The sequence below is a fragment of the Dermacentor andersoni genome, chromosome 9 (assembly GCF_023375885.2).
Source record: "Dermacentor andersoni chromosome 9, qqDerAnde1_hic_scaffold, whole genome shotgun sequence".
NCBI lineage: Eukaryota > Metazoa > Arthropoda > Arachnida > Ixodida > Ixodidae > Dermacentor > Dermacentor andersoni.
In genome coordinates, this window is record NC_092822.1 from 110,408,485 (window position 1) to 110,421,677 (window position 13,193).

Genomic DNA, 13,193 nt, shown 5'->3' on the forward strand with positions numbered 1-13,193 from the left:
CGGCGGCGGGACGCTGCTAAGGCCCGTCGTAGCAATCCCCTACCCGGTGTTGTGACCTCGGGGTGGAGGACGAAAGACGGACATGTTCCGTAGACGAAGAAACGAAAAGCTTTATATAATATTTACAGATAGTGGATGATAGCGTACAGGTAGCAGTAGGAGCGCATCAGACCGACTGGGCGGCTGCAAGCGACTCTCTGTTCTCACAATGGGCCGGTTCTCCCTTAAATCCCTTCTGCGATCCCTCGTCGGCAGTTTCTATCATAGAACGCTTGTACCTTTGTCTCGCTTTGTTTCTTTCCAAATTCTGGGAGCTGCGGCTCCCGTGTTGCGGCAATGGACGAAGAAGCCCTCGACGACCTTCCTGGAGCCAAGCCATCACGTGGGGTCGCGTCCAGGAAACGTGGAAATGCGTCAAGTGACACGGACAGCGAGACAACCGAGTTGTACTCGGACGGCGTCGACTCGTCGGACGACGATTTCATGCTTGTCATGAGCCGAACCACAAAAAGAAGACTGCTACGGAGGTCATCGTCGCCAAGTGTCTGCACCGTGAAGACAACACCACAGCGCTGGCCGTACACTATGCTCTTCATGCCTGTGGACCCAGTGTCAAATCTGCGACTCCTAAACAGGCAAGTCCTTTCTGCGTTTCTTGAGGGAATCGCGCCAAACGAGATAAAGGACGTGAGAATAAACGCACGGAAGAATGCCCTTGCAGTAGATGTTCTACACCGTAGTGCACTGCAAAGCCTGCGGCACGTAACGGAGATCGACAAAGTGCAAGTAGGATCCATGATACCTACTGGCTGCAGTGGCACTATCGGCGTCATTTATGATGTCGATATTTCTATACCAACCGACGACTTACCGATATTAATAAAGCCAACTACAGAAGGCACTCTTATCACGCACATCACAAGACTTGGCAACACCCGTTGCCTGAAGCTGTGGTTTGATGGAGACAGCCTTCCCTCACACGTCAAAGTTGGTCACGTCCGCCATCCAGTCCGCCCATACGTACCGAAGCCCCTGCAATGCTACAAATGCTGCAAGATGGGGAACGTAAAATGTGTCTGTCGGAATAACCTCGTGTGCCCACGTTGCGCCGAATCTCATTCAGCAAATGCCTGCCGCGCAACTGTGTTAAAGTGCCCTAACTGCCATGGTACTCATGAGGCCTCATCCAATGATTGCCCGCGGGTGAGGAACGAGCGAGCAGTACTCAAACGTATGGTGCGGGACCATTCAACATAGAGAGAGGCTGCCGCTACTCTCAGGCGACGACGACATCGGCACCGAAGAGCAGCACGAAGAGTTACGTCTACTGAAAGATATACATCATCTTCCGGCAAAGCGGCTACCGTATCAACGCCAACTTCCACAAAGACCGACAGTGCGAAAACGAAGACTGGGGCAACACTCTTACCTCCTGAAGAGTGGCCTACATCCACGAGCACAACTTGCCTCGGAGTCACATTAAATTGCGCCGCCCTCAATAACCTCACGCACCGCGGATGGGCCGACGACTGAGGATCGCCAAGTCATAGTGATGCTGAAGTCACTTATGGACGCCATGCGCATTCTACTGAGCAGCATGAAAACTCCGTCGGCACAGAGCGCACTGCAGGTGCTGGACACCTTGAGTCCGGTGCTTGCGGCTCTAGGGTAAAACCACGGCCCGAGAGATGCCGTCGTTTCAAGAGGAAGTCAAGAATGCATCTGTCTTTCAGTGGAACGCCAGAGAGCTTAGGTCACGCATGTCCGACTTTAGACAGTTTGTCTTTACGCACCAGTTCCCCATTATCGTGATTTGCGAGCCCAACCTGCCAGCTCCCATCAGACTGTCCGGGTATGAGTGCTTTATGTCCTCTACCCACGGAGAGTGCAGCAAGGTTGTTGTGTTTATACGCCGTGACTTGACTTGTGTACATCACCCAGTGCCTCCTGACGAAGCAAATCAATGCGTTTGCTTAACAGTGAAGAAGAAAAAACTCACGTTCACAATTCTTGGAGCCTATTTATCTCCAGCAAGCCGTCTAGATTGTGAGCGCCTACGGGGAATTTTAACATCGACTCCACAGCCGTGGGTGCTCACTGGTGACTTTAACGCCCACCATTACCTATGCGGAAGCTCCAAAGTTAACTCTAGAGGCAGAACGTTGGTGTCTTTGCCTCTGAACGCGAATTTTGCTTGTCAAATGATGGAAGCCCTACTTATCTGCGTGGATCAGCCTATAGCAGCTGCTTGGACTTAACCTTCGTTTCACGTTCGCTTTCGAGAAGAGTGCACTGGTTTTCGGATTTAGAAACACGAGGTAGCGACCACATCCCAACCTATTTGAATATCCAAGGTTTGACTAGCTCCAAGTCATCCAGAACCATCCAGTGCACCGATTGGCCTAAATACAAAATAATAATGGAAGACTGTTGTCGTGACGGCACCTCCTGTAACCTACAGGGCGCGATAAAGGATGCCATACAAACGATCACGCATTTGCTTTCGAGGAGTTCTTCCCGCACCGATTTCGACATCGAACTAGCAAAACTTCGAGCAATTCGCCGTAGGGCGGAGCGAAGATACACACGCAGGAAGTGCAATCATGACTTGAGATTGGCTAGACGAACACAAAAGAAAATACAGCGTCAAATGAACAAGCTGGCTTCGCGACAATGGGTATCTTTTTGCGAGTCCCTGGATCCGCGAAAGCCATTGTCGCTTATATGGAGGACTGTTCGTGGACTTCGCACAACCTCTGGTCAGCACCACCCGTTTAAATCTCTGGCACTTTATCTACAATGTAGGGATATTGACGTCGCTGAATCTTTCTGCAGAAAGATTGCTGGCCAGGCAAATTCCGATGGCACGGGTACGGGAACGCTCGACCACCCACTGTTTTCACGCGATCCCCGCATGGAGTGCCCTTTTTCTATGGAAGAACTATAAGCTGCGCTGGCTTTGTGCAGGCGTTCTTCAGCGCCAGGACCTGACGGCATTACATAACGTGCCCTGTGTAACCTAGGAGACCAAGCTCGGAAGGCACTCTTGCTCCTGTACAACGACTCCTGGCAGACGGGTACAGTTCCGCAAGAGTGGAAGTCAACTCGCCTCATTCCACTTCTCAAAGCTGGCAAGTCGCCTTTGGACATTTCCTCATACCGTCCGATCGCACTAGCCAGCTGTGTCGGAAAAACAATGGAAAGAATGATTTTAACACGTCTGGAATGGTACTTAGAATACTACGAAATTTATCCAGATGCTATGGCCGGATTCAGACGGGGCCATTCGTCAACAGACAGTGTTGTTGACTTGATAACCTATGTGCAACACCAAAAGGCCTGTAAGCGACTATCTGCTGCTCTGTTTCTAGATGTTAAAGGAGCTTATGATAATGTCACCCATGAACCCATCCTTAGCACGCTAGAAGCCGTCGGACTTGGTGGTAAGATGTATATGTGGGTGTGCAACTACTTACAGAGGAGACCATTCTACGTGCACACAGAAGATGGCCCGACATCCGAGCATTACAGTAGCCGAGGAGTCCCTCAAGGAGGAGTGCTTAGCCCGACTCTTTTCAATCTCACCCTCAGTGGATTAGTTTACAACCTGCCAAGCACGGTAGGACTTTCCATCTATGCAGACGACATCTGCATTTGGGCATCAGGTGTGACACGACTTCAGCTTCGCGCTCGGCTTCAGAAGGCAGCCACAATGACATCTTGCTACCTTCGTGAACAAGGACTTGAAATTTCGTGCGGAAAGTGCGCAATGGTGGCATTCACGAGGAAGCCAATGTCTGGTTACGGCGTATCTATTAACGGACAACTTATACCATACAGCAGAAGTCACAGATTCTTGGGAGTCATAATTGACAGAGACCTGTCTTGGACTCCGCACGTCAATTACGTGAAAAAGCGGCTGACTGCTATCTGTCACCTGTTCAGGTTCCTTGCAGGAACTTACAGCTGTACATGGCGTTGTTCGTTAGATTCCTGCGATAAAGCCTGCCTGCAATATCCAACACCTGCGAGACTAACCTGCGTACGATTCAGAGTATTCAAGCCCAAGCCCTTAAGATATGTCTTGGCTTACCACGCAGTGCATCAACGGCTGAAACCATTGCCCTTGCGCAGGAGTACCCAATCACGACCCACATTACCGTTGAGACAATGCGTATGCGTCTCAGGCATTATGCTAGGACCCCTTCCCACCACTTGGCGAGCCTCACTGCTGCAAGGCCCTGCTCGACATTTAGCAGTATTGTCAGTGCACATCGTGCGACGTTTACTTCAGGGTACGCACCTGCAGCCAAGCCAGCGTTTCCTCCGTGGTGTTTGAGCCGTCCACAAGCACATCTAATGATTTCGGGACTACAGAAGACAGATCTACCGGCCCCTGCTCTAAAACAGCTGAGCTTACTTCATCTGCATGAAAAGTACAGCAACCACGTGCACATCTATACCGATGGATCGACTACGTCGTGCAGTTCTTCTGGTGCCGTGGTTATACTAACGCGAGGAATGACACTGCGGTCCAAGACATCGCATGTCACGACCTCAACGGCGGCAGAACTAACGGCCCTGCGTCGAGCACTGGAATTCATTGATTCTGTAAGACCTAGAAAATGGGCTGTGTTCTGCGATTCAAAACCAGCACTACAGGGCACGCAGTCAGTTCTCCGACACGGATGTCATGACCAATTGACATACGAAGTTGTGAAGCTTTACCATGATGTCCAACAAAAAGGTCACGAGGTCGTTTTTCAATGGATACCTGATCACTGTGGAATCAGTGGCAATGATTCCGCCGATAACGCTGCTCGCAGAGCACACCAAGGAGAGCACAGCGTTTCAATTCCGCTTTCGAGGACTGACGCTGTAAAGCAGCTTCGACACCTGGCACGCAGTCTCACAGTGACCGAGTGGAACTCGCCAAACTTACGACTCACGCGACTGCATCGACTAAACCCCTCCCTGCAACTCCGACCTCCACTCGGACTTCCTCGACGTGAAGCTGCGCTTCTCTGCCGCCTTTGGTTAGGAGTGGGCTTCACAAACGCATACTCTACATTAATTGGAATGACTGACAGTGCAGCTTGCGAGGTCTGTGGCACCGAAGAAAACATCGACCACCTGCTGTGCCACTGTCCAAGATATGCCTCAGAGAGACAACAACTTGCCAAAGCTTTCCAAAAACTGGACAATCGGCCGCTTTCTGTGCAGGTGCTGCTAGAACACCGCCCCCATCGCCCGTCGGCCCATAAAGCGGTGAAGGCGCTTTTGTGTTTCTTAAGGTCGACGGGTTTGTGCGACCATCTGTGACTATTAACGCGATTTCTGTAAGACCACACGCGTCAGCGAACTCACCGCAATTTCCTTCTTTCCTTCCCCCCTCTCTCTCCATGTGATCTTTGTTTTCCCCCTTTCCCATTCCCCCGGTGTAGGGTAACCGGACGTTATTCTGGTTAACCTGCCTGCCTTCTACTTTGCTGTTTCCTCCTCCATTCCTCCTCCGTGCGTTTCAGTGTCCAAAAACCACTTAACATGTGTGGCGAGGCGGTGGGAGACGAAAGTCAAATCGAGGCAGCTGCTGTACGTTATTCCCCGTAAAAATGTTGGAATCGCGTCATTCAGCAGGTAGACACCCTTGTTGGAAACTAATGAAGCTAGTCGTCGTCCCGTCGCGTTAACCTTTGAGCTTCCCCAAATGGTATGGTGTGCGTTGAAGTCCCCGGTGATAATCCATAGACCAGGTTGTGTTTTTAAGATGTCTTCTAGTCTTTTGGTTTCAAATCGACTTGATGGAGACAGATACACGCCAAAGAGTGCGAAGGTGACTTTCCTATTTTTAACAGTCATGCACACATGCTGATTGTCGTCACGAGGTTGCACCGGTTAGACGACTAAGTGACTTCACGGCGAATAAACACGACTGCCTTGCTACTTTTGATTTCGCTTGATGAGAATATTGTCTCGTAGCCGGATAGTCTTATTGGATGGGATATTCTAGGTTCACAGATGACAATGATTGGAAATCGGGTACAGAGAACAAATTGACGAAAATCGGCGATGCGAGATCTTAGACCTCTCGTGTTCCACTGAAGGATCAACGCTTCTCTGACCTCCTTACGAAATGACTGGTGATTGTCACTCATGGCTTCACTCAAGGCTTGCTAGGACGGGGCTCAGCGCGTCGAGCACTTGTAGCCCACTTCGAACAGATGGAGGGTCAATGCTTGTAAGCATGGCCCTGATGACATTCACGATGGATAGCAGCACCGGAATCATTTGGCCGTCGACTGTTGAAACCTCACCAAGAGAAGCGGGCTTCGATGGGAGCATCAAGCGTGGAGGCTCTTTAGAAGACTGAGAGCTTGCAAGCGCCGGCCCCTCTTCCACGGGGGCAGCCTTTTCCGTCTCCTTGTGCTCTCGGGCGTTCTATTTGAAGATGATGGCGTTGGCGCAAGCGGTGCACGAACTCTACCCTGTCTTGAGCGTTTCCGTCGATGATGACGTCGACGCCGGATCTTTTCTGAGGCTTCTCTATGGGTTGAGTTATCTCTGACCATTTGCTTCAGAACTTCGAATTCTTTTTTTGATTCTTGGGCATTCTTTAGATGGTGGCTTTATGGGTGCCTTCACAGTTGCCACACCTAAAGTTTGTTGCACGGCAGACATCTACCGTGTGTGACTCCGCGTACCGGGGGCACATTGCGGAGTTTGCGCAGGCGCCCTTAACGTGCCCGATCTTGAAGCACTTGTGGCATTGAAGCGGCTTTGGGACAAACCGCCGTACAACATGTCGGAAGTGACCAACCTTTACGTGCGAAGGGATGGAATCCCCCTTGAACACAATCTTCACACAACGGCTGTTGCCGAGTCGGCATACGTGCGTGACGACCACTCCTTCGTATGCCGGTTTGATCAGAATTGGCAGGTCCGAGTTCGAAATTGCCAAGTCAACATCGTAGATCACACCTGCAGTGCAGGCCCCATTCATAGGTATGACCGGTCGTACTTTTATGTTGCCCAAATCTGTTATCTGTCGTAGCGTCTCCAGCGTGGTTCCACGGGTTGTGTCGACAGCTAGAACATTCTTTCGTGTGTTCAGCCGGACTTCCTTGATTTCGTTTGGCGCCTTTCCCTCAAGAAAAACAGAGAGAGCTTGCATGTTGAATACTCGAAGGTTGACGGAAGAATCCACTGGCATAAAGAGGATGGTGTGCGGCCAGCATTCACTGCCTGCCTGCATGGTCGACGTACTCGCTGGTGACGACGCCTTGATAAGCCTCCTTTTAGCCCTTCGGCTCCTCACCGACACGAAGCTGTCATCGGATGAGTCGTCACCTGTGATTGAGTAGACCTCTGTGTCTTCGCTAGTGCTGGACCAGGTGCCTCGTTTCCTTGAGGAACTTGTCAATGTAGTGCTCTGGCCAGACGGGCCGGCAATAGGCTCTGCATCCGTGGCCACAGGAGTAGGAGTCTCTCTTGAGCGTTCACTGGTGGTGGACCAGGTGCCTTGACTCATAGAAGAGCTTGCGTTTGCAGACTTCTGGCAGCACGAGCCTGCGGAACGCTTAAATTTAAAAGGGGGTATTGGACATGTCAAGGGTGAAACAATTCCGCAGCATGTTACACTCCTGTAACACGTGAAGGCAAAAGCTTGCTGAACACTTGGTAATGCGCCGTCTCGCATCGACGCGTATATGCTTTCGCAGTTCGGCTCGTTTTCGACGCTTAGCTGTGGCTTCGCGCGCTCGTATAGCGGGAGCGGGGTCAGATTCGCGCCAACCACGTTCCTCTTCGACTTCAACTTGATTGATTTATGGATATTGTTTTCTGGCGCAAGGGCCAGAAACGACCAAAGAGCGCCATCACACTTGGTGATGAATGGCAATGAGAATAGTTGAATATGGTGGAAACCGAGTGGCTATATATTGGCGTAAAATATTCGCTGTAAATGGTGTAAAATATGTATCTATTAGAATAGTGGCAATGAAAAGTGAGTCCAGTGGTTATAAAAGTACGTTATGAAGAATTAGATACTAAAAGGTGTTAAATATAGGAACACTAGTGCCTCTGCAGTGCCCTTCAGCGTAAGGGCTGCGAGGCATGTGCTCTGTAAATGACTGCAATGCAGCTACAGGCTCCAAGGAGATGTCTTTTTGGAGACTGTAGATGATTTCTATGGCATTAGTTTCTGCTAAGAACTTGAGTACCAATCTAAAATTAAATAGAGCGTCATTGCTTAAAAAGTAGACTGGGTGCAAATGTGTAGTATGGCGGTATAAGGAAGGGAAGAACTTTTTTCTCTCCTCTTCTAATAATGGGCACTGAACGAGAACATGAAGTGCTGTAAGCCTACTGCCACACCTAGTGCATGTCGGAGGGTTAGTTCCAGTTAGAATATACGAGTGAGTGCTGTAGGTGTGCCCAGTTCTTAATCTACAGAGCAGTACTTCCTGGTGTCTTGTTGTTTTCTCAGATGTCCAGTTCCCTATTTTTCGTTTGATTAGGTACAGTTTGTTGGATACCTGAGTGTCCCATTGCCGCTGCCAATATTTCCGTAGTTTATATCGTAAAAATGGCTTAAGGTCTGTGTACGGTACAGGTATATTATTGTTTGCATCACAAAAAAGCTACAGATGCAGCCCTTTCGTCAGCAGCTACGTTGCCCTCTAGGCCTCTATGGCCAGGCACCCAACAAAGAACAATTATTTGGTTCGACATGTATGCTGAGCATAAGAGGTTGTAGACTTCATTAAGGATAGAGTTTTTGTGTTTTCGTAGACTTGATATGCCACTAACAACGCTTAATGAATCTGTGAATATGACAGCCTTTATTATACTAGTTTGTTTTATATGTTTCACAGCCGAGAGCATCGAGTATGCCTCCGCTGTGAAGATGCTGGTGTTTGGATTTAATGCACCGGACGTTGAAAATGACGGTCCAAGAGCTGCATAGGCTACACCATAAGTAGACTTTGAAGCGTCTGTACAAAACTCCGCGCAGGAGTAGTTCGCCTGGAGTTTGAGAAAGTGTGGATGTATGTGCACCTCAGGCGCATGTTTTCTTATTGCGGTAAAAGACATATCACACTGGATAGTCTGCCATTCTTAAGGTGGTGCAAGGTTAGTGGGAGTCATTAGGACTGTTTCTCGGTGTTGAATACCGGTTTCATTATCCAGTTGTTCTAAGCGCACAGAGAGAGGAGCTCGAACAGATGGGCGGTTACGGTGAAGACTTGCAAAAGACAAGTCAAATACACTTAAGTTACACGGATGTTGGTTATTCGATTTACATTTCAAAAAGTAGCAAAAGCTTAGATATGTTCTGCGTAGGTGTAAGGGCCATTCGTTCGCCTCGACATACATACTTTCCACAGGGTTTGTCCTAAAGGCGCCTGTTGCCAGCCGTATACCTAGATTGTGGACTGGGTCGATAATTTTGAGAGCACTATCCGATGCCGATTGGTACACCACGGCTCCGTAGTCGAGGCGTGGTCGTACAAGACTCTTATATAGGCTATAAGCAAGCACCTCCTGTCACTGCCCCAGCTTGTTCGAGAAAGTAGCTTAAGCAGGTTCATAGTCTTCAGGCACTTCGCTTTAAGATATTTCAAGTGGGGAATAAAATTAAGTTTTGTGTCCAAGGCAATACCTACAAATTTTTGTTCAAGGCTGACCAATAGTCGTTTTCTATTAGGGCCAATAGTGGGTTCTAGTGACATGCCTATCTTGTTTGAGAAGAGAACGAATGTGTTTTTTTGAGGGTTAAATTTAAAACCATTTTCTTCTGACCACTTTGAGAGTTTGTTTAGGCCAAGCTATAGCTCTCTCTCGCAGATGCTAAGATTGCACGATCTAAAAGCAATCTGTACCTCGTCCACGTAGACCGAGTAAAAGAGTGTGCGATGTATGATGGTATGTAAGGAGTTCATTTTCACAATGAAGAGCGTACAGGTCAGCACTCCACCCTGCAGTACACCTGTCTCCTGTATGAATGATCGAGACTGCACATTGCCAGCTCTAACACGAAACGTTCTGTCAGACAGGTAGCTCTCAATAATGGTCAGCAAGTTGCCACGTATACCCATTCCAGAGATATACCGAAGGATTCCAAAGCGCCACGCCTTTTCCATATCAAGGAATACAAATACAACAAGCTGTTTGTGGATAAAGATTTCCCGGATGTACGTTTTGTTACGTTTCGCCTACAACGCGCGGTAATGCCGGCGCGGATGCAACGGACGCCGGGGCTTCGTTCAAAGCGGCGGACATTTTGGCCCGTCCGACGCCGCCGCAACGCCTCCCCGCCAAACGTGTCCAGGCGTGTTTCAGTGCCACGTGTCTTCGTGTGTGCGTGTGTGTGTGTGTGCCCACGCTTGTCAAAGCGCGGCAGCCGGGGAGCGGAGCTCCCCAAGTGAGGAGCCAGGAGGTCTGTCCGTCGGCGGGTTGGCGATGCGTCACTACACTCGTCTCGACCTGTCTCTCAGCTCGTCCGTGCTCCGCCGTCGCGTGGGCTCCGTGCTCCGCCGTCGCGTGGGCTCATCCCGTGACCTTCCTTCTGGCCCGCGACGCCGAGAGTATAAGAGCAGCTGCCCCCGGACGCCGAGGGAGAGGCTCCGATTTGTTCTGTTGAGTTACGTGCTCTCCCGTCTCTCCACTTCGGTCGACCTGACCGGCCGCTCTTTTGCTATGTTAGAATAAACAAGTTGTTCTGTTACCAGTCTACTCTTGCTTTGCCGGGACCTTCGGATGCTTCCAGTGCCCCAGGCCGCCAGGCCAACGCTACCCTTGGGGCTTGCGACCCATTGGCAATAACGGGCGTCAGCACCGAGACCCCAACAGTTTCCATTCGAACAAGCTGGTCTGTCGTCGATCTACCTTCCCTGAAACCGCATTGGCATGGGTCTAATATTTGGTTGGTTTCAAGATAGTGGAGCAAGCGTTTGTTCACCATCTTTTCAAAGAGTTTGCGTAGGCAACTTGTCAACACTATAGGCCTGTAACTGTTTGCCAAGGAAGGGTCCTTACCCTATTTCAGAATGGGAATTATAACGGCCTCTGTCCAGACAGAGGGAATCTGGCCGGAAGACCATATCATCGTAAAGAGAAAGAAGGGTTTTTTTTTGTTTCAGATGGCAAGTGCTTTAACATTTCACATATCATGCGGTCAGAACCTGGGGCCGATATGTTGCAGCCGTTTAGTGCAGCTTGAAGCTGTTCTGTGCAAAATGGTTCATTGTATACCCCACCTTTTGAACTTTTTTGTTCTTATGGCTGCCGTTCCATTCGTTCTTTGTGTCGTTGGAATCAATCAATGAATCAAAGTTTATTTCACCAAAAAATTCTGGATGGACTGCATGGCTAAAAGCTGCTCTAGGCAGCTTGAATGAGTCCCTGAAGACCCTTACATCGGCAGCATAGGACGTTCACAGCCCATATATGCATATCGGATCATAATTATAACATATGTGAGCAATACTGTAACAAAGTTTACGTAAGGACCACTTGAAGTTAACATACATAGTTACAGTAGGATTCGCATCAAATGCTTAATACAGCATAAACATCATCGTATAAAAACGTTTGACTGCAAAAAAGTAAATGTAAACAAAAATAAAATTCGGTTAATTTAACAGGTTTCACAGACAATGAAGAATAAAAATAGCACTGATAACAGACATCGCGCAATGATGACAAGACCAAAACAGAATGCAATAAGTACAGGATAGGCCAAAGCCACGCAAACAAGACACATGCACGCCATTCCAAAGATACCTATGGAACAGCTATTTAGAACATTGATGTGAAGAACTGACATAGCTGCCGTTGTCCAGCAGTAGTTAGTTCAGGAAATTCGTTTAGAATGGGGGGGGGGGGGGATGGTAAATTGAAGTGGAGTGCCTGTGAATTGTAGGTGGTCCGGTAACGAGGAACAGACCATGTTAAAGTATGTCGCGTACGCCTATTAGGGTAATAGGTGTTAGGTTTGATATAGTTACAATGCATTCTTTATAAGTGTCTGAAAAGAAGAGGATCGCAAAATCCGAAATTTCTATAAGTGCTGCACCCGTATGATACCGTATTCCTGAAACACCGTTTTAGTTGAAGCCAGGTAGGAAATGTTTGCAACATAGCGAAGAATCTTTTTTTGCAAGAGCAAGATTTTATTTAAGTTCTCTTTGGTTAAGGTAGCCCAAACTAGACTACAGTAGTTAATGTAGGATGCGAATAGTGCGTAATACACTTGAAGTTTTACCTTCGAGGGGAGTAAGCGTTAACGTCGTGATAATGCTCCAGTAGTTGATGACAGTTTCCTACATAGCTCTTCCACATGCGAGTTCCAACTAAGGTGAGCAGAAAACGTAACGCCAAGCATCTTGTGTTCGTTTACTACAGCGATGTTCTGACCTTCATATACAATAGAGCTTAACCGTGGAACTATTTTACTCCTTGCACAAAATTATAATAATTTAATTTTTAGAGGATTAATCTTTATTTCATGAAGGCTTGACTAGGTGGATAGCTTTGAAAGAGTGTTATTACATTCAAATAGTAGATAATTTATGTTTGGCCCAGAAAATAGTATGCTACTGTCATCGACATATATGACAAATTTTGCTGATTTTTCAATATTTACGAGGTGATTGATGTACGCATTGAACAAGAAGGGACCCAGAATGCCCCCTTGTGGCACACCTCTTGAAATAGGAAGAAAATGCGATTGGAAACCCTGCAAACATGCGTTCTGCTGGCGGTTCTTTTAAGCAAAATTTCAACAAATCCAAAGGTTTCCCATGAATTCCACATGCGAACAACTTGTCCGCAAGAATATCATGACTCAGAGAATCGAACGCCTTGGAAAAGTCAATAAACGGGCCTAACGTGTAAAATCTGTTATCTATGTTGTAAACTATAATGTCTTTCACTGTTAGTAGGGCGGTTTATGTCGACCTTCCCTTTCGGAAGCCGATTTGCGCATCTGATATGATATGTTTGTTAGAAAAAAACCCGGTTATAGGCGTACAAATTATTTCTTCTAAGCCTTTTGAAAAAAACTAGGAGAACGGATATTGGCCTGTAGTTTTTCATGCACTGATGATCACCTCCTTTGTGTATTAGAGAAATCATTGCTATCTTCATTTCTTCGTAATTCTCTTCGCACGGGCGCGGTATGATGCAAAAGC